We start from the raw sequence: 27,030 nt of genomic DNA, 5'->3' as shown, positions 1-27,030 counted from the left end.
CCAACACTGGGTATATGACAGGTTGTTGGGCCATTTTATGACATGTATTTATTTTTTTTTTTAAACGCTTACACTAGTTTTAATGCGGCAATTTCTCCAATGACCTAAAATCCACCCTGAAAGCTGGTCAATAACTCATCCATTTTTTGAGCCACCGAGCGCCCCCTGCAGATCAAGTTGTGCCCTAATAAAAATCGGCAAGCAAACATTGACCATTCCACTAGATTTAGTTCACTGATTCAACCAGGCCAAAGATCTCAAATGAACTGGCCCTCTTAAAGGGGTAGTTCACCAAAAAATTTAAATTCTCTCATCATTTTCTCACCCTCATGCCATCCCAGATGTGTATGACTTTCTTTCTTCTGCAGAACACAAACGAAGATATCAGCTCTGTAAGTCCATACAAGTGAATTGTGACATAAAAATGTTAAAGCTCCAAAAAGCACATAAAGGCAGCATAGAAGTAATCTATACGACTCCAGTAGTTAAATCCATGTCTTCTGAAGTGATCCAATCATTTTTGGGTGAGAACAGACCAAAATTGAATTCCTTTTTACTATAAATCTTGACATCAGCAGCCTCATTGGCAATCATGATTTCAAGCTTGATTACTCTTCCTATAGCACCATCTCTGTGCTCTGTGCATGCGTCAAGCACTAGAAAGTGTAATCGAGCCTGAAAATATGATCGTTCCTAGAGACTGCAATAGCAAGATGCAGAGTAAAAGTTTGTTACATTTTGACCTGTTCTCACCCGAAACCAATTAGATTGCTTCAGTAGACATGGATTAAACCACTGGAGTTGTATGGATTACTGTTATTCTACCTTTATGTGCTTTTTGGACCTTCCAACATTTGGTCTCCATTTACTTGTATTGTATGGACCTACAGAGCTGAGATATTTTTCTAAAAATCTTTGTTCTGCAGAAGAAAGTCGTACGCATCTGGGATGACATGAGGGTGAATAAATAAGGAGAGAATATTCATTTTTGGGTGAAGTATACCTTTAAGCAGGCCTGTAGCAAATAATCAGCAAACTAAACTCCATAAAAAAATAAAAAATAAATAAAAAGCAATAATCTCCAAAGAATTTTGTTAACATTTCATTTCATTTATATGAATTATTTTCAGAGGCCACTATTTTCAGAGAGAGAGAGAGAGCATATGTGCCAAAGCTCACTAAAATTAAGATATTTCACTATACTTTACAAAACATGTGAGGAGGAATCACATGAGGAGATTCTGATTTGACACCTGGGCCGCAATGGAATGCACTCAAGGTCCCACTCTCCCTGTATGTTTTATTTGTACACCATCATTAGAAAATATTACTACCCAAAGAGTTAATTAATGTACAAAAACAACACAAAAAGTAAAATTTTTATATCAATAAAAAGGCTTAGCCAAAGGCTACCTAAATATTAGTCATGCAAACAGATTCTTATGGGGGGAAATAGTATTATTTCCTTTTGTAATGTAATATTATTTCCTTTTTAAGGAACCATGAAAAAGGCCCTTCAGTATGATTTTACCACATTCTGTACTCTTCCTTTAAGTGCACACAACTGATTGTTTTTTCATGTTGATCTCCTCACATTTTCTATGAAGTAGTAATGGCACATGATGGCTGAAGTCACTTGTGAAATTTCTGGTTAGAATCCTTGGCATGATCAAGCAGCAGCTGACAAGGAGTGAACTGGTTCCTATAGACCATATATCCATCTTCTCCACCAGTTTGTCAGCACCTAAGTTGTCCACAAATCTGAAGGGACCTACATATACGACATACAATGTCAAAAGTAACATAATGAAGTGACTGGGTGCCTATTATCCTTAAAGAGATAGTTCACCCAAAAATGAAAATTCTCTCATCATTTACTCACCCTCATGCCACCCCAGATCCCATCTCTGTAGATCCATACAATGCAAGTGAATAGGTAGCAAAATTTTGAAGTTCCAAAAAGCATATAAAGGCATCATAAAAGTAATCCATAAGACTCCAGTGGTTTAATCCATATCTTCAGAAGCGATATGAAAGGTGTGGGTGAGAAACAGATCAATATTTAAGTCCTTTTTTACTATAAATTCTCCTCCCTGCCAAGTAGGTGGCGATATGCATGATGAATGCAAATCACCAAAAACAAAACAAGAAGCATGTTAAAGTGGACATTTATTGTAAAAAAGGACTTGCATATCGATCTGTTTCTCAGCCACACCTATCACATCACAGAAACCATTGGAGTCATTTAGATAACCTTTATGCTGCCTTAATGTGCTTTTGGAGCTTAAAAAGTTTGGTACCCTTTCACTTTCATTGTATGGACCTACAGAGCTGAAATATTCTTCTAAAAATCTTCATTTGTTTTCTGCAGAAGAAAGTCATACACATTTGGGGTGTCATGAGGGTGAGTAAATGATGAGAGAATTTTCAATTTTGGGTGAATTATTCCTTAAAGGAATTAATGAAATGGTTAAAAAAAACTAGACAAAATTATGTAATATCATAGGGGGAAAAACATGTATTATTTTAGCATTATTTTAGCTTCTCACCTCCAAGACATGGTGGAAATCCCAGACCAAACACAGCTCCAATGTCACCTTCCACTGGATTGGCAAGGATCCCTTCTTGTAGACATAAAACAGCCTCATTCACAAATCGGGACACCAGCAGTACTGCATGTCCGAGTCTGAAGATCTGGGTACAATGATAGAAAGGAGCAGTCATAACAAAGAAGATAAAACTTATCCAAAAGAACTGCATACTTGCAGTGTGTTTGTCCTGGTAACTATGCTTTAGAAGATATATCTAAAAATATCCATGAAACCGGAACGCCAGAAGGGGCAACTTACACTGCAGCGTTTGGCGTCAGTTTGTAAGTCTCCAAAATCTCCAAAATGTCTGGATTCACATCTCTGCTTTTAAGTCCAGGCTGGTAGACATAGCAAACCTTGCCTGATTTGCGGCCTAAAGTGTTTGTTAAAAACAAAAACGAGTGAACATGAATTACACTGAACATGCTACTGTCTGTCACAAAAAAACAGTATAGCATTCTTTTAAAGAATAATGTTTACCTTTGAATCCTTTCTCTACCATGGTCTTCAAAACCTCAACATTTCCACCACCAAATCTGGAGCCAAAGGTCTTGCCGAGGTCCTCAGCCACATGGGCTGCCACATCAATGCCCACTTCATCAGCCAGGGTAGCAGCACCCACAGGGAACCCGAAGCCTGTGGTCAGAGAGTCCAGCTTCTTGGGGTCCACACCTTACTGTATGTAGAAAATACAACCATGTATGTGAAAGGAATTACAGTGTAAGACTTCTTCGTGGCCTAGATTTTTTACATAGTAGAGATAGACTGATATATTGGTTTTACTGTTTAATCGATACTGATAGTTTTTGTTTGTTTGGTTTTTTAACTATCGGTTATAGCAAAAACTTTTAGTTTTTACATTTAAAGTTTTTTTTTTTAAATTTTTTTTAAATTTTTTTTTTCTGTGTCTGGAACTTGAGGACTCAATATAACAGCAGCCTCTGAGCCACCTAACAGCATCTGCATTATCTCTGAGGCCTCAGTTTCTTGCCATAAACATTTCTTTTGAAAATAGTAGAAAAAAAATTGTCAAATAGTTGTGCACATCCAAAACCCAAGTTGGGCTCAGGTGCAAAACAAAAAATAGTCAAAAGTAGATTTCGACCAGTTAGGTCTTCATCAGGCACAATGTCGAAACATTGCTTTACTGTAATAAAAGTTTGGAGCTTTAATTTCAGTGTGCGGAGATCTAACTTATTTTTTAAACTTTTCTTTTCCCTGCTTCATTGATTAGACAATACGTACTATTAGATTCAAGATTCAAGAGAGCTACAGTTATACAGAAGGGGTGAAATACCGTTTCTCTAAGACCCCATGGTGCTACATACAAATTAGGACAACATGAGAAGACATTTAAGGCACAAGTGCCACAAAGTGCTAACAAAAAACCAAAAACAACAACAATAAATATACGTAAGTGAAAAACAAAAGGACATCAGAAATATGCTGATTGCAGTATATGTCAAAGCAGTCAGCGATGTGCAAGAGGGTATGTAGTGGTGTTGGGTTCAAGTCCACCTTAGTCAAGTCTTTAAACAATCGAGTCCAAGTTGGGTCAGAGTCCACAACAGGCCGAGTCCGAATGAATCTGTTCATGAATCTGAATTAAAATTGTAACCATAAACTCAACATTATTTTAAGCTTATTTTAAAATTCACAACTAAGAAAAACAGTTTGTCAATATAAAATGTAACAAAAACACCTCTGTTGCATTTCATATTCACATTTTATGATTAGTATCCTGCTGAACAAACTTCAAATTCTTATTGCGTTCTGTTGACATTTCAATTATTTGTTGCTTTTTCCCCTCCACTCAAACATAGACTAAAGAAAGTGAAAGCTGCGTTAGACATTAAAACCAGAGTTATTATGTTTTGAATTTTAATTAGGTTTTTATTTCTACTTCGTTTTCAATTTGTCAATTCAATTTAATTTTGTTTTATTTAAAATTATCCCTATCTAAAGAAATAATGGTCTATACTGAGATTTCTTTCTGAATCTTTTTTCTCTATCTGCCAATTAATTTGGGAAAATACAGTGCATACAAATGAGTTAACACCGTAATAATTAACACTCACTGAGAAGTTACGTCTCATGATTTGACTGCAAATGCTACATCCAAAAACACTGGAAAAGCCCACTGATAATATTAGGGCCAAGTCATCATGGACATAATTTTCTAGTTAATTTGCGGGAAACCGCACAATGTAGGGCAGTTCTGCATGCTGCTCGTGTACCTAAATCCCTGATGTGTCCGTGTGCGTCTCACAGCAGCTGCTGCAGAAGATAAAACAAATAATAATAATTGATATTTGCTTGAGTGGCAGCCGCGTTGGTCTGCAATCAGTCTGAAATCTTTAAATACCAACCAAAGAAAATTTCACTGAGCTCTTCTTTAACCGCAAAAAACATGGAGAATAATAATTTTGAGTCATAAATGTAACAGAATTGTCCTTCAAAAGTGTCAGAGATATAGGCTAAAAAAAGATGTGCTTAAGTTACCCAGTGGGTTACAATAAAACTAAAATAAACATTTAAAATCAAAACGTCATAATCAACTAAATTCAACTCGTAATATGAAGTTTAGCTTCATACACAAACTCTGTCATCAAATAATACTATTTATTTTAGTCCATAATTAAATTCTAAACAAAACATTTCACTGCCCAAAATATCCTAATATTTTAATGTGCATAGTTGAATGTTGTGAATGGTGGACAAATGCTGTAAAAGAATGTATTTTAAGCAGCTCGTCAATGCTTTGAAAATAGTCAATCAATAATAAATAGCTGCTGTTTATCTGTTTAGAGTTGCTGTCTGCTACAAAAAAAAATTAACGCTTATTTCCCCCCGACTGTTATTAATTGTTACACAGTTAATTCATCAAGCTATTATGGACCAGTTCAAGCTGACAGCACTGCGTGGACCACAAGAGACTACAGAAGCCTACATGTGTAGATGCATTACGCCTAAAAAGACTTAACCAATATTAATACTATTTTTATGTATTTTTATTTCGATATGCTGTTTTCAGTAAACTATGAGAGACATGATGTGGGTGACTAAACTCATTGAAGTTCTTGATTTAAAGTTTTTAACCACGATGAAACCACAATGCGAGCACAGTCTTGGCTGCACAAATGCCACACGCAGTTTTACCAGTTGTCAGGTCCTGTGTTGTGTGATCTGCCTTGTTTAGTTTCTAATACATTGGATACAAACCTGTCTTTATGTTTTAAAACTGGACTCGTAATCAGTCCAATGGGGAAGGAGGGAGTGGTATGAAGTTGAGCAGACTGACAGCCTGGGGGTAAAAGCTGTTTAAGTGTCTGGTAGTAGCAGTACAGATGCTCCTGAACCGTTTTCCAGATGGCAGTAGGGCAAAAAGTTCACAGGATGGGTGTGAGGTGTCAGCGATGATGCTGCACACACGGTGGATTCAATGTTTGTCAAAGAATTCTTTGAGAGGGAGGGAGGGAGACTCCAATGATCTTCTCTGCTGTCTTCACTATCCGATGTAGAGACTTGCGGTCAGAGACACTGCATTTTCCGAACCAGACAGTGATGCAGCTGCAGAGGATGCTCTCTATGAGTCCTCAGTAGAATGTGGTGAGGATGGGACAAGGGAGGCTGGCCGCCTTCAATCTCTGCAGGAAGTAGTGACGCTGCTGGGCTTTTTTGGCAATGGTGGTGGTGTTGAGTGTCCAGGTAAGGTCCTCTACTATTTGCACTCCCAGGAACTTAATGCTTTGAACTCACTCCATAGCGGACCCGTTAATGTTCAGGGTAGTGTGGGCAACTCGGGTTCTTCTGAAGTCAACAACCAGCTCTTTAGTCTTGTCAACATTTAGAGACAGGTTGTTGTCTCTACACCAGTCCACCAGCCGATTGACCTCTGCTCTGTATGCTATCTCATCGTTGTCACTGATGAGGCCTACCACCGTTGTATCATCCGCAAATCTGATGATATGATTTGAGCTGTGCTGGGTCACAGTCATGGATGAGAAGGGTGAATAACGGAGGGCTGAGCACACAGCCCTGTGGTGCACCAGTGCTCAGCTTGATGACCCTGGAGGTGTTCTTTCCTATCCAGACAGACTGGGGCCTGTTAGTCTCGGAGTCCAGGATCCAATTGCAGAGGGAGATGTTCATGCCCAGTAGGCTCAGTTTTCCTACCAGTCTCATTGGAATAACTGTATTGAATGCTGAACTGAAATCTATGAACAGCATTCTGGCGTAATTATCCTTTCTGTCCAGATGTGTGAGTGTGAGGTGAAGTGCTGTGGAGATGGCGTCATCAGTGGTCCGGTTGGAGCGGTAAGCAAACTGCAGGGGGTCAAGTTGGTCTGGGAGGTCGTCTTTCATGTGCCCAAGTACCAGCCTCTCAAAGCACTTTGCAGTGATGGGCATGAGTGCTACAGGCCGATTGTCGTTGAGGCAGGACACAGTTGAATTTCTAGGCACTGGAATGATCTTGGTTGTTTTGAAGCAGACAAGAACTGTTGCCGAGCTCAGAGAAGTATTGAAGATGTCAGTGAAAATGGCAGCCAACTGATCAGCACATTCCCTGAACAGGTCCAGCAGCTTTCCATGGGTTAACTCTATGCAAAGTAGTCCTACGTCAGCTGTGGACAGACAGAGGACATGATCGTTGGAAGGAGGGGTTATTTCCCTTACATGTTCTGTGTTCTGTGCCTCAAATCATAGTCAAAACTAGACTTAGTCCATGAGTATATTTAGATCTATTTACTCAAATCTATCTAAACATTTATTTCTGCACTAATTCAGCATTCATTTTATTTTGGTTTATTTCATTTACTAAACTGTTACAAATGAAAGTTTCTGTTATTACTTCTACACAACCCTCTGGTTGTGTGTAAAGGCAGTTTTGGATGCATGAATATGTATAACAGCATCAGTATAACATGCATCAGTATAACAGCAGAGGTGAAATAAAAATCACTGAGACTTTTACTAAGATATTTTTCCTCACTTCAATGCATATTTTATTATTTTGGTTAGATGATCAAGTATTTAAAAATTAAGCAAGGGTACGCAAAGGAAAATGCGACTACATGTAAACATGCCCTGTCAGCACATACCCTGTTGTCTCCAAATTCATATCTTGTGAATAACAATAAACCTTATTCCTCATTTAACCTCTTGGTGAATTACAGTTGAAGTCAGAAGTTTACATACACCTTAGCCAAATACATTTAAACTCAGTTTTTCCACAATTCCTGACATTTATTCGTAGAAAACATTCCCTGTCTTAGGTCAGTTAGGATCACAACTTTAAGAATGTGAAATGTCAGAATAATAGTAGAGAGAATTATTTATTTCAGCTTTTATTTCTTTCATCACATTCCCAGTGGGTCAGAAGTTTACATACACTTTGATAGCATTTGGTAGCATTGCCTTTAAATTGCCTTTTTGGACTAAAGATGGTGCCGAGTATGGCTGCTGCGTTGCGAGCTCCGACACAACATTGTAGTGTTTAGTTTGTTTTGTTTACAATTCTTATATTTTTTTGTAGAGCCGAGGAGGGCGGGGCCGGGCTGGAATGACACACGCCCAGTCCCCAATCAGCCTGATGGGGTGCGCGAGTGATAAAGGCAGCTAGGAACGACAGTTCGAGAGAGAGAGAGAATTACAGGCAGCTGCCCTGTGTGTGGTTATGTTTGTGGGTTTTTGTTTAAGTTTATTATTAAACTATTATTTATATTCTTAAGCCGGTTCTCGCCTCCTCCTTTCCCTCTAACCTCCTTACACTGGTGCCGAAACCCGGGAAGGAGGAGGGATTCCCGTCGCAGAGTCCTCGACACTGCCATCCACCCAGGGGAGCGCCGCTGCCATCCAACGGGGGACGGAGTGGCCCGACCACCCGGACGTGGGGAACGGCCACCGTCCGCGGGGTGAGGAGGGAAGCGACTGGAGTGGTAGGGCCGCTGCCATGGGCAGAGGAGTGTCCCCACGGGATGGCGGGAATGCGGAGGGGCGTTCTGTCTGCTGGGGGTCGGAGGTCTGACTCCGGTCCGCCCGGGGAGGAGTGGCTGCCGTCCGCCTGAGAGGGTGGAGGAGTGATCGAGGACCATGCGACGGCGCATCAGAGAACCGGTGAGTTTCTTTTTCTCTCTCTCCTCTCTCTCTCTCTCTGTCGCTCCGTTTTGGCCTTTCCCTCGCCTGTTTTGTTTTGTTGTTGTTGTTGTTTTTCCCCTCCTGTCTCCTCCCAGGTCGAGGAAGGCGGGGATGACCCGCCGGCAGTCGGGGCGCAAGGCACGCCCTCCGGAGTGGAATGGGGGATGTACGTCATGCCGGCCTGAGGCAACACCGGGAGGAGTGTAGAGCCGAGGAGGGCGGGGCCGGGCTGGAATGACGCACGCCCGGTCTCCAATCAGCCTGATGGGGCGCGCGAGGGATAAAGGTGGCCGGGGATGACAGTTCGAGAGAGAGAGAGAGAATTATAGGCAGCTGTACTGTGTGTGGTTATGTTTGTGGGTTTTTGTTTAAGTTTATTATTAAACTATTATTTATATTCTTAAGCCGGTTCTGGCCTCCTCCTTTCCCTCAAACCCCCTTACATTTTTGTCTTGGATGTTGTCTGCCTTATTGTCTATGACAGACAAACACTTTTGGACATTGGTTCTGCAATTACACACCGTAAACCGGACTTCAAATTCCTCAGTGCCGACCCGCTGTTTACAAACACACCAGCGGAGCCCTTTGTCTGGGCTGCCCGGCCACGGAAACGCAAAAGGGGAAATGGAGCAGGCATTCTCACCAGAGTAAGATGTCACACAAATTGTCCCCCGCTACCCAGTATTCTACGGGCAAATGTTCAGTCTCTGGACAACAAGCTCTGCGAGCTGAGAGCGCGAATCTCTTTCCAACGAGAGATGAGGGACTGCTGCATTATCTGCCTTACAGAAACTTGGATGTCTGCGGAGATTCCAGATTCAGCCATTGAACCCGTTGGGTTCTCCGTGCACCAAACGGACAGATCGAAAGACCTCTCTGCTAAAAGCAGAGGTGGTGGTGTATGTTTTATGATCAACAAATCCTGGTGTGATCAGAGGAACGTACATTCTATCAAGTCTTTCTGCTCTCCTGATCTGGAATTTCTCATGCTTCTGTGTCGACCATTCTGGCTACCGAGGGAATTCACAGCGGACATTATCACTGCTGTGTACATCATGCCACAAGCCGCCACAGACCGGGCACTCAAGGAACTGTATGGGATTATAAGCAAGCAGGAAACCACACACCCTGAGGCCACATTCATTGTGACTGGGGACTTTAACAAAGCCAATCTCAAATCAGTCACACCAAAATACCACCAACACATTAGTTTTAACACACGAGGGGACCGGGTTTTGGACCATTGCTACTCTCCCTTCCGGGATGACTACAAATCCCTCCCCTGCCCACCATTTGGCAAATCGGACCACTCTTCCATTCTGCTTCTGCCCGCTTACAGGCAGAAACTGAAACAGGAAGCACCCGCCCTCAGAACGATCCAGTGCTGGTCGGACCAATCAGAATCTACGCTACAAGACTGTTTTGATTACGGGGACTGGGAGATGTTCCGGTCCGCCTCTGATTACGACATTGAGCTTTACGCTGATAGCGTAACGTGTTTCATCAGAAAGTGCGTAGAGGACGTTGTTCTGACCAAAAAAATACTGATCTACCCGAACCAGAAACCTTGGATTAACAGCGATGTTCGCGCGGCACTTGATGCGTGGACCTCCGCTTTTAATTCCGGGAACACGGAGGAGCATAAACAAGCCAGTTATGCCCCCAGAACAGCAAAACGTCAGTACAGGAACAAGATTGAAGGGCAGTTTAACACCACCAACTCTAGAAGCATTTGGCAGGAATTAACATCATCAAGGACTTTAAAGGGAATAAAAACTCCTATGCTTGTTTCGAGTGAAATAACACCGCCTTCGTGGAGAGAGCGCTCGCAGCCGAAGCTGCAGAGGTTAGTTCACTCTCCGTCTTGGGCTCTGGGCTTAAACAGCTCGCTGTGCAGCTGGATCCTGGACTTCCTGTCAAGCAGATGCCAGGTGGTTAGAATGGGCAGCAATATCTCATCACTGACCCTCAACACTGGAGCCCTGCAGGGCTGTGTTCTCAGCCCACTCCTGTATTCCCTGTACACACATGACTGTGTGGCAACACACAGCTCCAATGCTATCATTAAGTTTGCTGATGATACGACGGTGGTAGGTCTGATCACTAACAATGATGAAACAGCCTACAGAGAGGAGGTGCACACTCTGACACACTGGTGTCAGGAGCACAACCTCTCCCTCAACGTCAGTAAGACAAAGGAGCTTGTGGTGGACTTCAGGAGAAGAGAAAGAGAACACAGTCCTATCACCATCAATGGAGCACCAGTGGAGAAAGTCAGCAGCTTCAAGTTCCTGGGTGTCCACATCACTGAGGAACTCACATGGTCGGTCCACACTGAAGCCGTTGTGAAGAAGGCTCATCAGCGCCTCTTCTTCCTGAGATGGCTGAGGAAGTTTGGAGTGAACTGCCACATCCTCACACGGTTCTACACCAGCACTGTAAAGAGCATCCTGACTGGCTGCATCTCTGCCTGGTACTCCAATAGCACCGCCCACAACCACAAAGCCCTGCAAAGGGTGGTGCGAACTGCCAGACACATCATCAGAGGTGAGCTTCCCTCCCTCCAGGACATATATACCAGGCGGTGTGTGAAAAAAGCTCGGAGGAGCCATGGGCTGTTCTCACTGCTACCATCAGGCAGGCAGTATCGAAGTATCAGGACCCGCACCAGCCGACTACATGACAGCTTCTTCCCCCAAGCAATCAGACTTTTGAACTCTTGATCTCTCACGATCAAAATACATCAGCACTGCACTTTATTACTCTTACTCTTATATCTCACACAGGACTGTCATAAATTATATTATTATTATATTATATTCTCTCTTAACAACACACTGGCAACTTACTATCAACCGACAGCCTGAATGTCAATACAGTACAATACAACCTACTGTATATTTATATATACTATTTTTATTGTATAATGTGTATATTGTATACTGTACATTGTATGTTATTATTTGTATATTATGTGTATATTAGATTTTAAATTGTGTTGTGTAAATCTGATGTTTATTGTAAATTGGTATATGTCTCATCACTGTCACGACTACTATGTTGCTCGGAACTGCACCCAAGAATTTCACACACTATTGCACTTGTGTATATGGTTGTATGACAATAAAAGTGATTTGATTTGATTGAAATTGTTTAACTTAGGTAAAACATTTTGGGTAGCCTTCCACAAGCTTCTGACATTAAGTTGCTGGAATTTTGGCCCATTCCTCCAGACAGAACTGGTGTAACTAAGTCAGGTTTGTAGGCCTCCTTGCTCGCACACACTTTTTCAGTTCTGCCCACAAATTTTCTACCAGACTGAGGTCAGGGCTTTTTGATGGCCACTCCAATACCTTGACTTTGTTGTCCTTAAGCCATTTTGCCACAACTTTGGAGGTATGCTTGGAGTCATTGTCCATTTGGAAGGCCCATTTGCGACCAAGCTTTAACTTCCTGGCTGATGTCTTGAGATGTTGCTTCAATATATCCACATAATTTTCCTTCCTCATGATGCCATCTATTTTGTGAAGTGCACCAGTCCCTCCTGCAGCAAAGCACCCCAACAACATGCTGCTACCCCCATGCTTCACGGTTGGGATAGTGTTCTTCGGCTTGCAAGCCTCACCCTATTTCCTCCAAACCTAACAATGGTCATTATGGCCAAACAGTTAATTTTTTGTTTCAATAGACCAGAAGACATTTCTCCAAAAAGTAAGATATTTGTCCCAGTGTGCACTTGCAAACTGTAGTCTGGCTTTTTTATGGTGGTTTTGAAGCAGTTGCTTCTTCCTTGCTGAGCAACCTTTCAGGTTATGTCGATATAGGATTAGTTTTACTGTGGATATAGATACTTGTCTACCTGTTTCCTCAAGCATCTTCACCGGCTCCTTTGCTTTTGTTCTGGGATTGATTTACACTTTTCGCACCAAACTACATTCATCTCTAGGAGACAGAATGTGTCTCCTTCCTGAGCGGTATGATGGCTGTGTGTTCCCATGGTGTTTATACTCGCGTACTATTGTTTGTACAGATGAACGTGGTACCTTCAGACATTTGGAAATTGCTTCCAAGGATGAACCAGACTTGTGGAGGTCCACAATTGTTTTTCTGAGGTCTTGGCTGATTTATTTTTATTTTTCCATGATGTCAAGCAAAGAGACACTGAGTTTGAAGGTAGGCATTAAAATACATCCACAGGTACACCTCCAATTCAGTACACCTCCTATCAGAAGCTAATTGTCTAAAGGTTTGACATAATTTTCTGGAATTTTCCAAGCTGCTTAAAGGCACAGTTAACTTAGTGTATGTAAACTTCTGACCCACTGGAATTGTGATATAGTTAATTAAAATCTAAACAATCTTTCTGTAAACAACTGTTGGAAATATTACTTGTGTCATGCACAAAGTAGATGTCCTAAACGACTTGCCAAAACTATATAGTTTGCTAATATTAAATCTGTGGAGTGGTTAAAAAAATGAGTTTTAATGACTTCAACCTAAGTGTATGTACCGTTCTAGAGCCCGACCGATATGGGATTTTTGAGATCGATACCGATACCGATTTTAGAGTGGGAAAATTCACAGATTACCGATATGGTGACCGATATAGCTAATTTTTGAGCTGGAATGAAAACAGGCCTTTTCTATATGGATTTTTCACAGTTTTGTACCGATATGACTATGCAAAGGTACTCAGAAGGCTGCTTTCTTAAACAAATATTTTTATCAAAGAATATGTGACATTATTATTATTATTATACATTGTCAACAAATTCTAGAAATGAACACTGAGAAAATAAAGAATAAATACAAATACAATAAATAGCTTAATAAACATCAGTACTGTTAGTATAAGTCAATTGCTGACCATTTAAATAAATAAAATAAAAATAAAAATCAGTACTGTATGTTTAGTATAAGTCAATTGCTGACCATTTAAATAAAGAATAAATAAAAATAAAATAAATAGCTAAATAAACATCAGGGGCCGGTTGCACCAGCTATACGTACGTTACGACTTAGGGCTCATTTATGCCACAACTAGGTTAAGTCACAATTTATGCTCTACTAAATATTTGAGCGTTGCACCATCAAACTTAGTTAGGACGTAACCCTACGTATAAACTAAATATTTACGGCAGCCTCCGAGTAACGGATGGAATAAAAAAGCAGACTCATTTAATGACATCAATGAGCTCATGTTTTGGTTGACAGTTATCAGTCCTTTCGACATATATGATGGTGTTGGCATTTACACTCATTTACATTTACGAGAGAGAAAAACAAAATGTACTTTTAAGCGGCTCTTCAGTATGAAACCGATCTAACGGTGCCCTTTTTCTGTTGTCCGGTGTCAAGTTTCAACACATTCAATATATATATATATATATATATATATATATATATATATATATATATATATATATATATATATATATATGATATTAAAATGAATAAATGTCTGTTTTTCCAACCTGTTGTATGAGTATTTATCACCCCTCATTTATTTTAGATACAGTTCCTATATATTATTATTTACACAGGGCAAATATACTATTTATTAAATCTACTTTTATTACATCTCCTATTTTAATGTCTGGAAAACCAGACTTTTAAATATTACATTTTATAAATGCAACAACTGGAATTGTTCGGTTGAAGGGGGTACTAAACTGTGAATCCTGAACAAAACAGTTTGGTGAATACATGTTTACATTCTGACAAGGTATGAAAGTAGCTATGTGGTTAGCTAGTTAGCTGTTGCCACGGAGAGCAAAAGATGGACTTTATTTACTTTCCAGCATTGTGTCTCACCAAATAGGCAACAGCGAAGCGTGAAATCAACACTCAATAGACACAATCCACCACCGCACTGTTGTCTGCTGAGCTGCAAAAAGATGCTCTGATGTTTACCTTTCAATCTGCTACTTTAGTGACTACACTGACAAACTATAGCTGGCTAACAGCAAACAGATGTGATAAACATGAGTGACATGGTTAATGTTATATTAGTTATATAAAATGATGGGGTATATTAGTTATATAAAATGATACAGATATATCGGTCGGGCACTATAACCTTCTGACATCAACTCATATATATATATATATATATATATATATATATATATATATATATATATATATATATATATATATATACACACACACACACACACACACACACACACACACACATACACAAAACCCTTCTTGTATATATTCAAGCCTCTGAAAAGCTTAATTTGGTTAATACTTAAATATAGAGCATTGTAAAAGAGCCAAGTCTCTGTCATTTCAAAATAATAGCCCATTGTGTGTTTCTGGCTTATTTATTGATAAAAGTCCCACGTTATACATCAGATCTTCATTTTTCTGATTATTATTGGGATTTTGGTTAAACAATAAACTATCTCTGGGATTTTATTTATTCGGGACTCTTGTAGCCTGTGTTTGTTCCCATCATATTAAGAAAAGTCTAAGAATTTTTTTTTTACCATTCTATAAATCGATTTTAAAAAGTATCAGACAATTAATTGTTTTTTGCCCTTTTCCACCACCTCAGTTATTGGTATCAGCAAAATCCACAATCGGTTGGCCTCTAGTACGTACAGTACGACCACTTTTAAAAAGATGGGAATAAATGAATAATTCAGAAAGAAATACACAAACCTGCAGTACACGCACTGCCTCTGTTAACATGGGAGCTAAACATCTGGTGGTGTAGAATCCAGGTCCATCCTGCAGACAAATTTAACAATTAATTCCAAAACATGTAATTTTCATATATTAAGGATGCATAATACATTTATTTTGCTTTTACAAAAGCGTCACCCCAACGACGATAATGACTTTGCCTTGTTTCAGACCAACTGCCACTGCTGAAGCAGTTGTGTTCTTGGATGTTTTATCAGTCGTGATAATCTCCAATAGCTGCATCTTGTCGACTGGGGAAAAGTAGTGCATTCCAATAACCTGAGACAAAACACAGAATTAAGTTTGTCCCAAATGACCTCAGATACAGTAGTCTCAAAATCAGATGAAGGTTTCTTACCTTGTCAGGTCACTTGCTCACAGCTGCAATATCTCTGATCGGTAGGGCAGATGTATTGGTGGCAAATATACAGTGGGGAGGAATTACCTGCAATGAAAAAATATGTTATTAAGAGTGTAAGAAAGGCATTTTAAATGCATTTTAGGCATTTAAGACAATCTGATTCCTTCTTACGTACTGCTTCGACTTCTTTTAGGACTTTGTGTTTGATGCTCAGGTCCTCAAAATCTGCTTCAATGATCATGTTTGCTTTTTCAAAGCCACTGTAGTCTAGCTGTCCTGTTAAGTTGGACAGAATACTGTCCCTTTCAAATGATGTTATGCTTTTTTTCTTAGTTTTGTCATTTAGCCTGAAATGAAAAAGGAAAATAGTTATTATATCCTCCGTTGCCATCCAAGCAGCATTATTAGAAAAAAAAAGTATCCATGAGAAAGACATTTTGTATACTTAAAACTCACCCTTTATAGACCTGCTGCTGTCCGCGATTCAGTCCCTCCAGTGTGGTGTCCTTAAGAATGGTGTGAACACCTTTATCTACAGACACTTGGGCAATGCCTGCTCCCATCAGCCCAGCTCCCAAGATAGCGAGTGTTCTACAAATAGAGCACATTAAATAAATGAATCACCATATTATGTGAAATGAAACCAACTCACTTGTAGCCGTAGCTTGGCTATAAATGTTATCAAAGTCTTGAGTGTGGGTGAAAATACTTACTTCACGTCCTTTTCAGGGGTTCCAAAACTATTCTTTTTGCATGTGACCTGACCGTGATACAGGCCAATAAGTGCTTTAGATTCAGGGGTCATGGCTAACTTGCCAAAATTCTGCAAAGGACAAAAAGAGAGCATAAACAAATTATAATACTGTGCAAATCCACTGGCGGCCAAAGGTTTGGAATAATGTACAGATTTTGCTCTTATGGAAAGAAATTGGTACTTTTATTCACTAAAGTGGCATTCAACTGATCACAATGTATAGTCAGGACATTAATAACACGAAAAATTACTATTACAATTTGAAAAACAAATTCAGAACTTCTTAAACTACTTCAAAGAGTTCTCATAGAAAAATCCTCCATGTGCAGCAATGACAGCTTTGCAGATCCTTGGCATTCTAGCTGTCAGTTTGTCCAGATACTCAGGTGACATTTCACCCCACACTTCCTGTAGCACTTGCCATAGATGTGGCTGTCTTGTCGGGCACTTCTCACGCACTTTACAGTCTAGCTGATCCCACAAAATCTCAATGGGGTTAAGATCCATAACACTCTTTTCCAATGATCTGTTGTCCAGTATCTGTATTTCTTTGCCCACTCTAACCTTTTCTTTTTGTTTTCAGCTGTATATGTTGTTTTACCAAGAATGTCCACCATCTGGTGAACCAGTCCCATTTTCTTGGCTTTATCTGCATGGATGTTCCTTCCTGTTCGCATCATATCAAAGGCACTGGCAAGACCAAACTACATAAAAAGATGGGGTGTGTAAACACATTGAGATGTGAAGAACCAATCATGAAAATAAATACTTAGCTTGTGTCTTTGGCATACTACAAACCATTTTGGGCAGTCTCTGCGTTCCTCCGGCTCCAGGCAAAAGGCCGAGCATGACTTCAGGGGTGCCCAACACCGTCTTCTTATTCTTTGTGGCAATTCTATACTGACAGGTGATGGCAAACTACAAAAACATAAAACAATATTAACCTCATGTTTTCTGTACAGAGGGCAAACCCCACTCTCAATCTAATGTTTTTAATCTAATAATTTATTTATCGACTTTGTTGTTATGTAAAAAAACAAAACAATTCTGGACGCAAGATTTGCTGTATTACTGTGTAAGAGACTTGAAGCAGTTTAAGGGCTATTTTGTTTCTTGGCAAATGGTTCAAAAATAGTTTATAATTCTTAGACGTTTATAATTTGTCATGTCTTGATGCTTTGTTATTTGTGAATTATTTATTTTGTATATTACTAAATTGCTCATTAAATCTAAACACCTGATCATCTGTCATTAATGGGTGATTATCTGTAAACAAAATGTTGATAATCAGATATTCTGCTGCACACCAAAATATATACAGGTGCTGGTCATATAATTAGAATATCATCATAAAGTTGATTTATTTCACTAATTCCATTCAAAAAGTGAAACTTGTATATTATATTCATTCATTACACACAGACTGATATATTTCAAATGTTTATTTCTTTTAATTTTGATGATTATAACTGACAACTAAGGAAAATCCCAAATTCAGTATCTCAGAAAATTAGAATATTGTGAAAAGGTTCAATATTGAAGACACCTGGTGCCACACTCTAATCAGCTAATTAACTCAAAACACCTGCAAAGGCCTTTAAATGGTCTCTCAGTCTAGTTCTGTACGCTACACAATCATGGGGAAGACTGCTGACTTGACAGTTGTCCAAAAGACGACCATTGACACGTTGCACAAGGAGGGCAAGACACAAAAGGTCATTGCAAAAGAGGCTGGCTGTTCACAGAGCTCTGTGTCCAAGCACATTAATAGAGAGGCGAAGGGAAGGAAAAGATGTGGTAGAAAAAAGTGTACAAGCAATAGGGATAACCGCATCCTGGAGAGGATTGTGAAACAAAACCCATTCAAAAATGTGGGGGAGAACCACTATGCACAGACGTATGCAAGACATGGGTTTCAGCTGTCGCATTCCTTGTGTCAAGCCACTCTTGAACAACAGACAGCGTCTGAAGCGTCTCGCCTGGGCTAAAGACAAAAAGGACTGGACTGCTGCTGAGTGGTCCAAAGTTATGTTCTCTGATGAAAGTAAATTTTGCATTTCCTTTGGAAATCAGGGTCCCAGAGTCTGGAGGAAGAGAGGAGAGGCACACAATCCACGTTGCTTGAGGTCCAGTGTAAAGTTTCCACAGTCAGTGATGGTTTGGGGTGCCATGTCATCTGCTGGTGTTGGTTCACTGTGTTTTCTGAGGTCCAAGGTCAACGCAGCCGTATACCAGGAGGTTTTAGAGCACTTCATGCTTCCTGCTGCTGACCAACTTTATGGAGATGCAGATTTCATTTTCCAACAGGACTTGGCACCTGCACACAGTGCCAAAGCAACCAGTATCTGGTTTAAGGACCATGGTATCCCTGTTCTTAATTGGCCAGCAAACTCGCCTGACCTTAACCCCATAGAAAATCTATGGGGTATTGTGAAGAGGAAGATGCGATATGCCAGACCCAACAATGCAGAAGAGCTGAAGGCCACTATCAGAGCAACCTGGGCTCTCATAACACCTGAGCAGTGCCACAGACTGATCGACTCCATGCCACGCCGCATTGCTGCAGTAATTCAGGCAAAAGGAGCCCCAAATAAGTATTGAGTGCTGTGCTTGCTCACTTTTCATGTTCATACTTTTCAGTTGGCCAAGATTTCTAAAAATCCTTTCTTTGTATTGGTCTTAAGTAATATTCAAATTTTCTGAGATACTGAATTTGGGATTTTCCTTAGTTGTCAGTTATAATCATCAAAATTAAAAGAAATAAACATTTGAAATATATCAGTCTGTGTGTAATGAATGAATATAATATACAAGTTTCACTTTTTGAATGGAATTAGTGAAATAAATCAACTTTTTGATGATATTCTAATTATATGACCAGCACCTGTACACTACAGCTTATTGATTTTTAAATCAAGTTCAGAAATGTTACAGTAATCCTATGCTTATCTTGTCAGGGAAATAAAGAATAATAAATAAATATGAATGCAAAACCTCAAAGCCTCCACCAAGGCACGATCCATTGATGGCAGCAACAATGGGCTTAGAAGATTTTTCAATCTTCTCAAACATCATCTGCCCCTCCTGAGAGAGAGAAGTGACCTCCTCTGTGCTCTTACAGGCCTGAATCATGCTGCATACATGATGATGGGGAAAAATAAAAGGTTAGGATAGATCAGCAAGGCATGATGAGAACATGTAATCAAGGCACTGGATTTGATAATCATCAACTTCATGATCATCGAACAAGAAACATCCACAAATAAGCTCATTACAAATCTGATACTAACTTGATGTCTGCCCCTGCAATGAAGCAGCCAGGTTTGGATGAAATGAGAACAGCGCTCTGAACAGCATTGTTCGCCCAAATCTCATTCATAACTTCTGTCATCTCATTTTGCATTTGAATGGAAAGAGTGTTAACCTAGACATTACAAAAAAAAAACAATGTAACTAGTGTTGACACAATATGACCTGAAAATATAAATGCATAAACACATGGTTTGCAGAGACAACCATAACCTTTGAGTTTGGGTCATTCACGCGGATCACAGCTACATCTCCCTTGATCTCATAATTCACATGTGTACGAGCTAGAACGATGTTGAAAACAACATGAAATGAACAAATTACTAAATCAAATGCATACCGAGACTGTGAACGTTTCTGATTTCATTTTTTAAACATGTCTGAACAAAATTAAATATTTTTACCCATTATACAGGAAGCAATGGTGAAGGTCCTCCGACTGGCAACTTTATTGAGACAAAAAAGTTAAAACTGAGGAATTTTTGAAAGCAAAGTCACAAGACGACATAAGACCTAAATTAAAAGACCTTTAAATGTGAGGGTCAGGGCTGCGTTTCCCAAAAGCATTGCAAGCTTAACTTGATCGCAGAGACCATTGGCATCAATGGTTTCTACAATCTACTTAGGCTTACGATGCATTTGTGAAACGCAGCCCAAGTCAGGATAAGACACAAAGCAGACACAAACAGCAGTGCAGGTATGCCTGTAGAGCAATGTTTCCCAGCTGGTGGGTTGCGACCATCTGTTCCGATAGGGTCGCCGACAGCAGGATAAGAAGTTTCTAGGGTTCTTCCTGCATTAAGAATTTTTCGGCGACCACCCATGAGAAATTTTGGGTCGCCAATGCAGAGTTGCAGACTTAATGATAATATCGCGTTCTGCACTTTATGCTGACTAAATATCATTCTCATCTGCAACACGATATTTTTGCAGTACAATGGAAGCCTGGTTTTCGTGTGATCACAGAACCACTCGCGCCAGTTATCTGCTCTGTTCTAACCTACTGTGTTTCTGGAGCATGAACATATCAACAGGGCTTCCATCGATATCGCAGCGCAGACCACAAAACTGATGACGTTTCTGAGCATATGGGGGCCCTAAGCAAAATCCAGCTTGGAGGCCCCCAGAAACCCCTGGATCATAACATTCTCCCTTCCCTCTCAAGCCACAAGGGGGCCCGCTATATTTGTCTAACAGAGAGATAGCAGATGCCGGAGTCTTACTCGCAGCTTTTAGTTACAAAACTAAACTGGTGTCTCGGGGGCGCTAAGCACCCGCTTATACCGCTTATAGCTAGAAACGGCCCTGATGCGACCCATTTGAATTTTAGCGAGAATTTTCTAGTTTAAAGCCCAATGGAGGAAGTCAAACCTCTCAAACAGTAGACAGCCTCAACATGCTAAAGGCCGATTTATACTTCTGTGCCGAACCTACAGCGTAGGCTACGCATAGCTATGGCGGTTACTTAAAAAATATGACTTCTGTAATTTGTCCACTTTAACCACAGACCACCTCCCAGGATGATTAACAAGGATATCTGAGGTTGCGTCGCATTTATCCAAGTTTATTTTAATATCTATGCATTATATCACATTGTATTTGGACTCGTTACCATTAAAGCAATTGTCTCAATCGGAAGCATCTGCTGTTTTTTTTTTAATTCTGTTTGTGTTTCATGAAGTTACAAGTGAAATGCAACAAAAGATATGTTTACAGCTTATAAACTTTCTCCGGGCCATTACTTGATATTAATTTGATGTGTGAGTGAAATAATATGTTTTGAATTCTACATGCAAACTTTCCAATTGGTATGATGAGTTGACCATTTGACAGTATGTGTAGAGTAAATAATCATATTTCATAAGTTATGGTCGACATGAATGAAACTCATTTTATGTTATTCAGGGGACTAGTTTTTAATTAATTTGACGATTTCTTTTTCAGCACGGAATGTCAGATGTATGCCAAAACATGTATTATTATATAAGTGACTCAAGAGCAAGCATATTACGTGGAGCCTACGGCGTAGGTTCGAAGCAGAAGTGTAAATCAGCCTTAAACAGGACTGTGGAAAAGAGCAACACTGTGCTATGGGCCAAAATAAAGGTTTTTCAAATTACACATCACCCTTACTAAAATGTATCACGATTTTTTGCAGTAACTGATGTTTTGACAAAAAGGTTATAGTTTCATATTAAATCATCTGTTGGGTAGAATCTATCAGACCTATTTTTATTACAACTGTGGCAGTTGAAGTTACAGTTTTAATGTGTTTAGGCTACTTTTTTCACAACAAATCCTATAATTTGCTATTGTTATTTATTATGAAAAAAAAAAAAAAAAAAAAGACTAGCTACATTGACCTAACCACAATAACGAGGAGCCATCTATGGTCTTACCTGTGCTTATGTGTAACGTATGCTGGCTGCTGACAATGACGAAGATGACGTGAAGATGAAGAACCCAAGTGCAGTTTATTTACAAATGTGACCCAATAACCCTGACAACAAAACAAAACATGGACTAAACTAGACTTGACTACAGCGTACCAAACACATCCCATCACATTCAATACTTGACAAATACACAATGGAAAACATGAGGCTTAAATACAAGACATAGGAGAACATAAACCAATGAACAAACAGAACTCAACAAGCTAATTAAACAATAACCCAATGAAAAACATGACACAAGAACATGGAGGGAAAACAGGAATCACATGACATGAAACAGGAACTAGAATTTCAAAATAAAAGACATGAATCAACAGAATACACATGACATATCCCCCCACTAAGGGGTGGCTCCTGACACGTCTTGAGGCATGGCGAGAAAGGGCGAGGGGCATGGGACCAGGGCAAAGTCCGTGGGGGGTGAAGCCATGAGAGGCTCGAGGGGCGGAGCCATGGAACGTGGTGCCCGGAGAGTAGCCGAAGACTCGAAGGGCCAGGGTGGAGCCGATGGCAGGGAGGACCAAGGCGGTGCTGGAGGCTCGAAGGAGCAAGGCAGAGCTGAGGGATCGGAAGACTGAGGTGGAGCCGGTGGGACTGAGGACCAAGATGGAGCCATAGGGAAGGAGGTCCCCGGTGAAGCTGACAGATTGGAGGGACGAGGCGCAACCAGAGGATCGGAGAGCCAAAGCGGAGCCAGGTGACTGACAGACCAAGGAGGAGCCAGAGGGACGAGGGACCCCGGCACAGCCGACAGGCTGAAGGACCGTAGTGGAGCCGAGGGAACACCGAGCTGAGGCAATGTCGAGGGACCGACAGGCCAAGGCGAAGTCCAGGGCTCAGAGGGTCCAGGCGGGATCGGAGGGCCGAAAGTTCCCCTTGCCTGCTCAGGAGAACTAAGGGTGGGTATAAGGGTGGGAACCATCTCCAGGTCCCACTGCTCAGGTGTGGCTGTGACGTGGCATGGAGCAGGCCGAGGCGTTGCTGTGACGTGGCATGGAGCAGGCCGAGGCGTTGCTGTGACGTGGCATGGAGCAGGCCGAGGCGTTGCTGTGACGTGGCGTGGAACTCTGGCTCGGCGGCGGCCATGACGTGGAACTCTGGCTCGGCATCCGCCTCCCCCACAGTGAACGGGGAACCAATGAACCGTAGGGCGAGGTCGATATATTGAGCCAAGCTGAGGGAACTGCGACCGCCAGGCATCAAAAAAGAAATGGACTCATTCAGTCCAAATCTAAAACAGTCTTTGAGGGCAACCTCATTAAAGTCCACCTGGCTGGCTAGACCGCAGAAGTCCTCAACATAGTCCTCCAGGGGACGATTCCCCTGACGCAAGCGCAGAAGTAACACTGCTGGGTTCATGGTTGGGTCAAGTATTCTGTAACGTATGCTGGCTGCAGACAATGATGACAATGACGAAGATGACGTGAAGATGAAGAACCAAAGTGCAGTTTATTTACAAACGTGAACCAATAACCCTGACAACTAGACATGGCTTGACTATGGCTTGACTATGGCTTGACTATGGCTTGACTATGGCTTGACTATGGCTTGACTATGGCTTGACTATGGCTTGACTATGGCTTGACTATGGCTTGACTATGGCTTGACTATGGCTTGACTATGGCTTGACTATGGCAAACACATCCCATCACATTCAATACTTGACAAATACACAATGGAAAACATGAGGCTTAAATACAAGACATGGGAGAACATAAACCAATTAACAAACAGAACTCATAACAAGCTAATTAAACAATAACCCAATGAAAACATGACACAAGAACATGGAGGGAAAACAGGAATCACATGACATGAAACAGGAACTAGAATTTCAAAATAAAAGACATGAATCAACAGAATACACATGACAATATGGCACTGTAAATATTAGAGCGAGTACAAAGGGGCTTTAAAGTGTGAACTTCCTAGACTTATGGACAATGGACAAAGTTTTCCTCCTGTGTAAAAGATGTTCTGTTTGAATGATGTTTGATATCAGGAAATAAACAGGACAGTAAATATAATGGGATGATATAAATAAACAGGCTCATCAACTTTTGGGAGAGAAAACTTGCTGTATGATGTCACTTGATATTATACTTATACTTGAAAACCATGAACAAAATTATGCTAAATAATAGAAAATGCCACCTAAGCTACATTTAGTACAGATTACATTTCTTTACTATGCTTTGTCGCCACTTGATATCCAATGAAAACTCTGGTCCCAAAGCAAAACCAGTTGAGAACCACTGACTCACACAATACAGTCACAGGTGAACTTTAACCTAGATTCCCATTGCCCTATACTTCTAGCACAATAATAATGTCATATAACTCCCAAAAATGATGTGAACACTTTTAAGATGAATGCAAAACCTCTTTGGAAACAAAATTGACCTTCATTTAACAGGACACATTCTAGATGTAGCTGTATTATTAATTAGCCAGGGTAGTTTTTAATCTCCGAACTAAACACCATTAATCCAGTTTTCAAACAGCACTGCATTAACCCTTGTGCAACCTTCAGGACATTTTTGTGTTTTTCATTTTTGTTTTTTAGATCATTTTGGCTGTTAATGCCAACGGCATAAATTTTGCCAAAGGTGTGTATTTTTTGGGGAATTTTGATATTTCAACCTCAGTTCCTATAATACATCTATAATACACTGTGTACACAAAATAGTTACACTCAGGACCTTAAGGACAAAAATGTCCCCACTGCAACCTGCAATATTTGATCCCTGTGCCATTAAAGCATAAAATCGTGAATTCTATGGTATTATGCTTTCATTCCGGAGCCCTTGCTTCAAAATTTAGATGTTTTATATTTTCCATCAGATGGCGCCATTTTTCCCATGTTTAGCCTATGGAGCAAATGCATGCTTTTTTCCTATTTTCTGTTTTCTGTGTTATAGAGCACTGCAGGCTAAATGAATAAATGATGCACATAAAATTGTGAGTGTGCTGGTATGGATGTCAGAGTGTGTTTTGTATTTGTGTATTGAGAAATGTGTGTGTGTGTGTGTGTGTGTGTGTGTGTGTGTGTGTGTGTGTGTGTGTGTGTGTGTGTGTGTGTGTAAAAAACAACAGTGACATTATGTAAACAAACTGGCATTTAAAGGGTTAAAATCTTGAAAATGAATGAATATTTGGTAGTTATGATCAGGACTGATGTTTGTTAAAAAAAAGTTAACTCACTGAAAGTGGAAAATAATATTAATATATAATATTATTAAGGCAGTGTTTTGACAGACATTTTTGTCCTCTAAGGAAAAAATATTTTGACCTCTGTGTAACTTTTTTAATTGATGCACAAGGGTTAAACACTTTATATTCATTTAAAACTCAACTATTTCATACATTTATCCCTCTTCTATATCATAAAGAGTTAATGGGCAGGGTTAGCTATTTCATTGAATAGGACCAGCATGTCAAAACCCAGTTCTTGATATGCCTTTTTAGTGGTTTTACAATGCTTATAGTAAATTGAATGATCATTATAAATGGAATAGCATCACTTAGAGCAGACATACTGCACTATTAAAATATAGCTAGCATTATATACTTTATTGGTTTAATTTAAAAACAAGACTTCATCAAAAAGCTATACAATGGACAGATTAATATCTAAGATCATTTCTATTTTATTGGAAAGTAATAAATCATTTCTCTCACAGGTGTACAAGTAGTGTATTGAATGCCTGAAATAAACATTTATAAGCACGTGCAATTCATGCCACGCGCCAAAACGTTCCTAAAATGTAAAGTGTGCGCGCGTGTAACTTCAAGACAGTCGCAAAGGAATCAATAGGACTTGTCATTCAGTTACTTAGCAATAGAGCTAAGCTACCAAATGAAAGTAACACCGAGATGACTCTCAAAGGGGTTTATTTATCCGAGTGTCAAAGCCAAGTTAAATAGCGAAGTGGAACAATTTAAGAAGAGTTTGAAGTTGCAAAGTAACTGCATAGAGGATATATCTCTTGATTGAGAGTCTGGAGAGAGAACCAGAGGCTCGTACACCGGCCATGTTTGGAGGTCTATGTGTGTAATGACAGCAGGCAGGAAGAGACCATTATTTCAGTGCACTCATTGCTGCTGGAGTAGGGACCCGCTAAACAAAACCTCTTCACTATCTGAATAAGACTGTTATGGAAAACTACTCAACCCTCTGGGTTCCAAATGAATGAGATCAGATGGAAAATATGGGATTTTTTTTTTTTTTTTTTTAAGTTAAACCTCATAAAAAAGTCAACAAAGAAAAGTTATGACGTAAAATGAAGAAATATTTCTGATTCTGCACCACTAATCAAATGCATGCAAATTTGTGACATTGACCATGTTTATTCCTTTGAACACAAGATGCTTTTTGGACCATTCTCAAATCATGCTGGAATAGCATGGATCATCAGGTTTTGCACAAACTTGTGGAATCCATGCCAGCTTGAATGCATGCTGTCATTAAAGCAATAAAGGGGTACATGCCAAATAATAAGAAATTCTGAAATTCATATAAGTTTTTCAATTCAATGTCACACATTTTTTGGTGACCATATCATTTGTAACAGGGAATAAAAATATTTCTATTGAAAAAAAAAAAAAAAATTTAAAAAAAAAAGCATTTTCACTATTAGTCTCAGACTTTTGGAACCCACTGGATCTTCATAAGTATCCCATAATTTATGTAACCTCAATATAACCATCTGCATGCAAATTCTT

The 27,030-nt window shown here is 40.0% G+C and overlaps 1 pseudogene; it reads right to left on the bottom strand.

The window, feature by feature from the left end:
• Window positions 1–1,632: 1,632 nt before the first annotated feature.
• Window positions 1,633–26,341, bottom strand: LOC127411096 (trifunctional enzyme subunit alpha, mitochondrial-like; annotated as a pseudogene).
• Window positions 26,342–27,030: the final 689 nt, after the last annotated feature.

This window comes from Myxocyprinus asiaticus, chromosome 20, assembly GCF_019703515.2.
Source record: "Myxocyprinus asiaticus isolate MX2 ecotype Aquarium Trade chromosome 20, UBuf_Myxa_2, whole genome shotgun sequence".
Taxonomy (NCBI): Eukaryota; Metazoa; Chordata; class Actinopteri; order Cypriniformes; family Catostomidae; genus Myxocyprinus; species Myxocyprinus asiaticus.
This window is presented reverse-complemented; position numbering and strand designations above follow the sequence as displayed.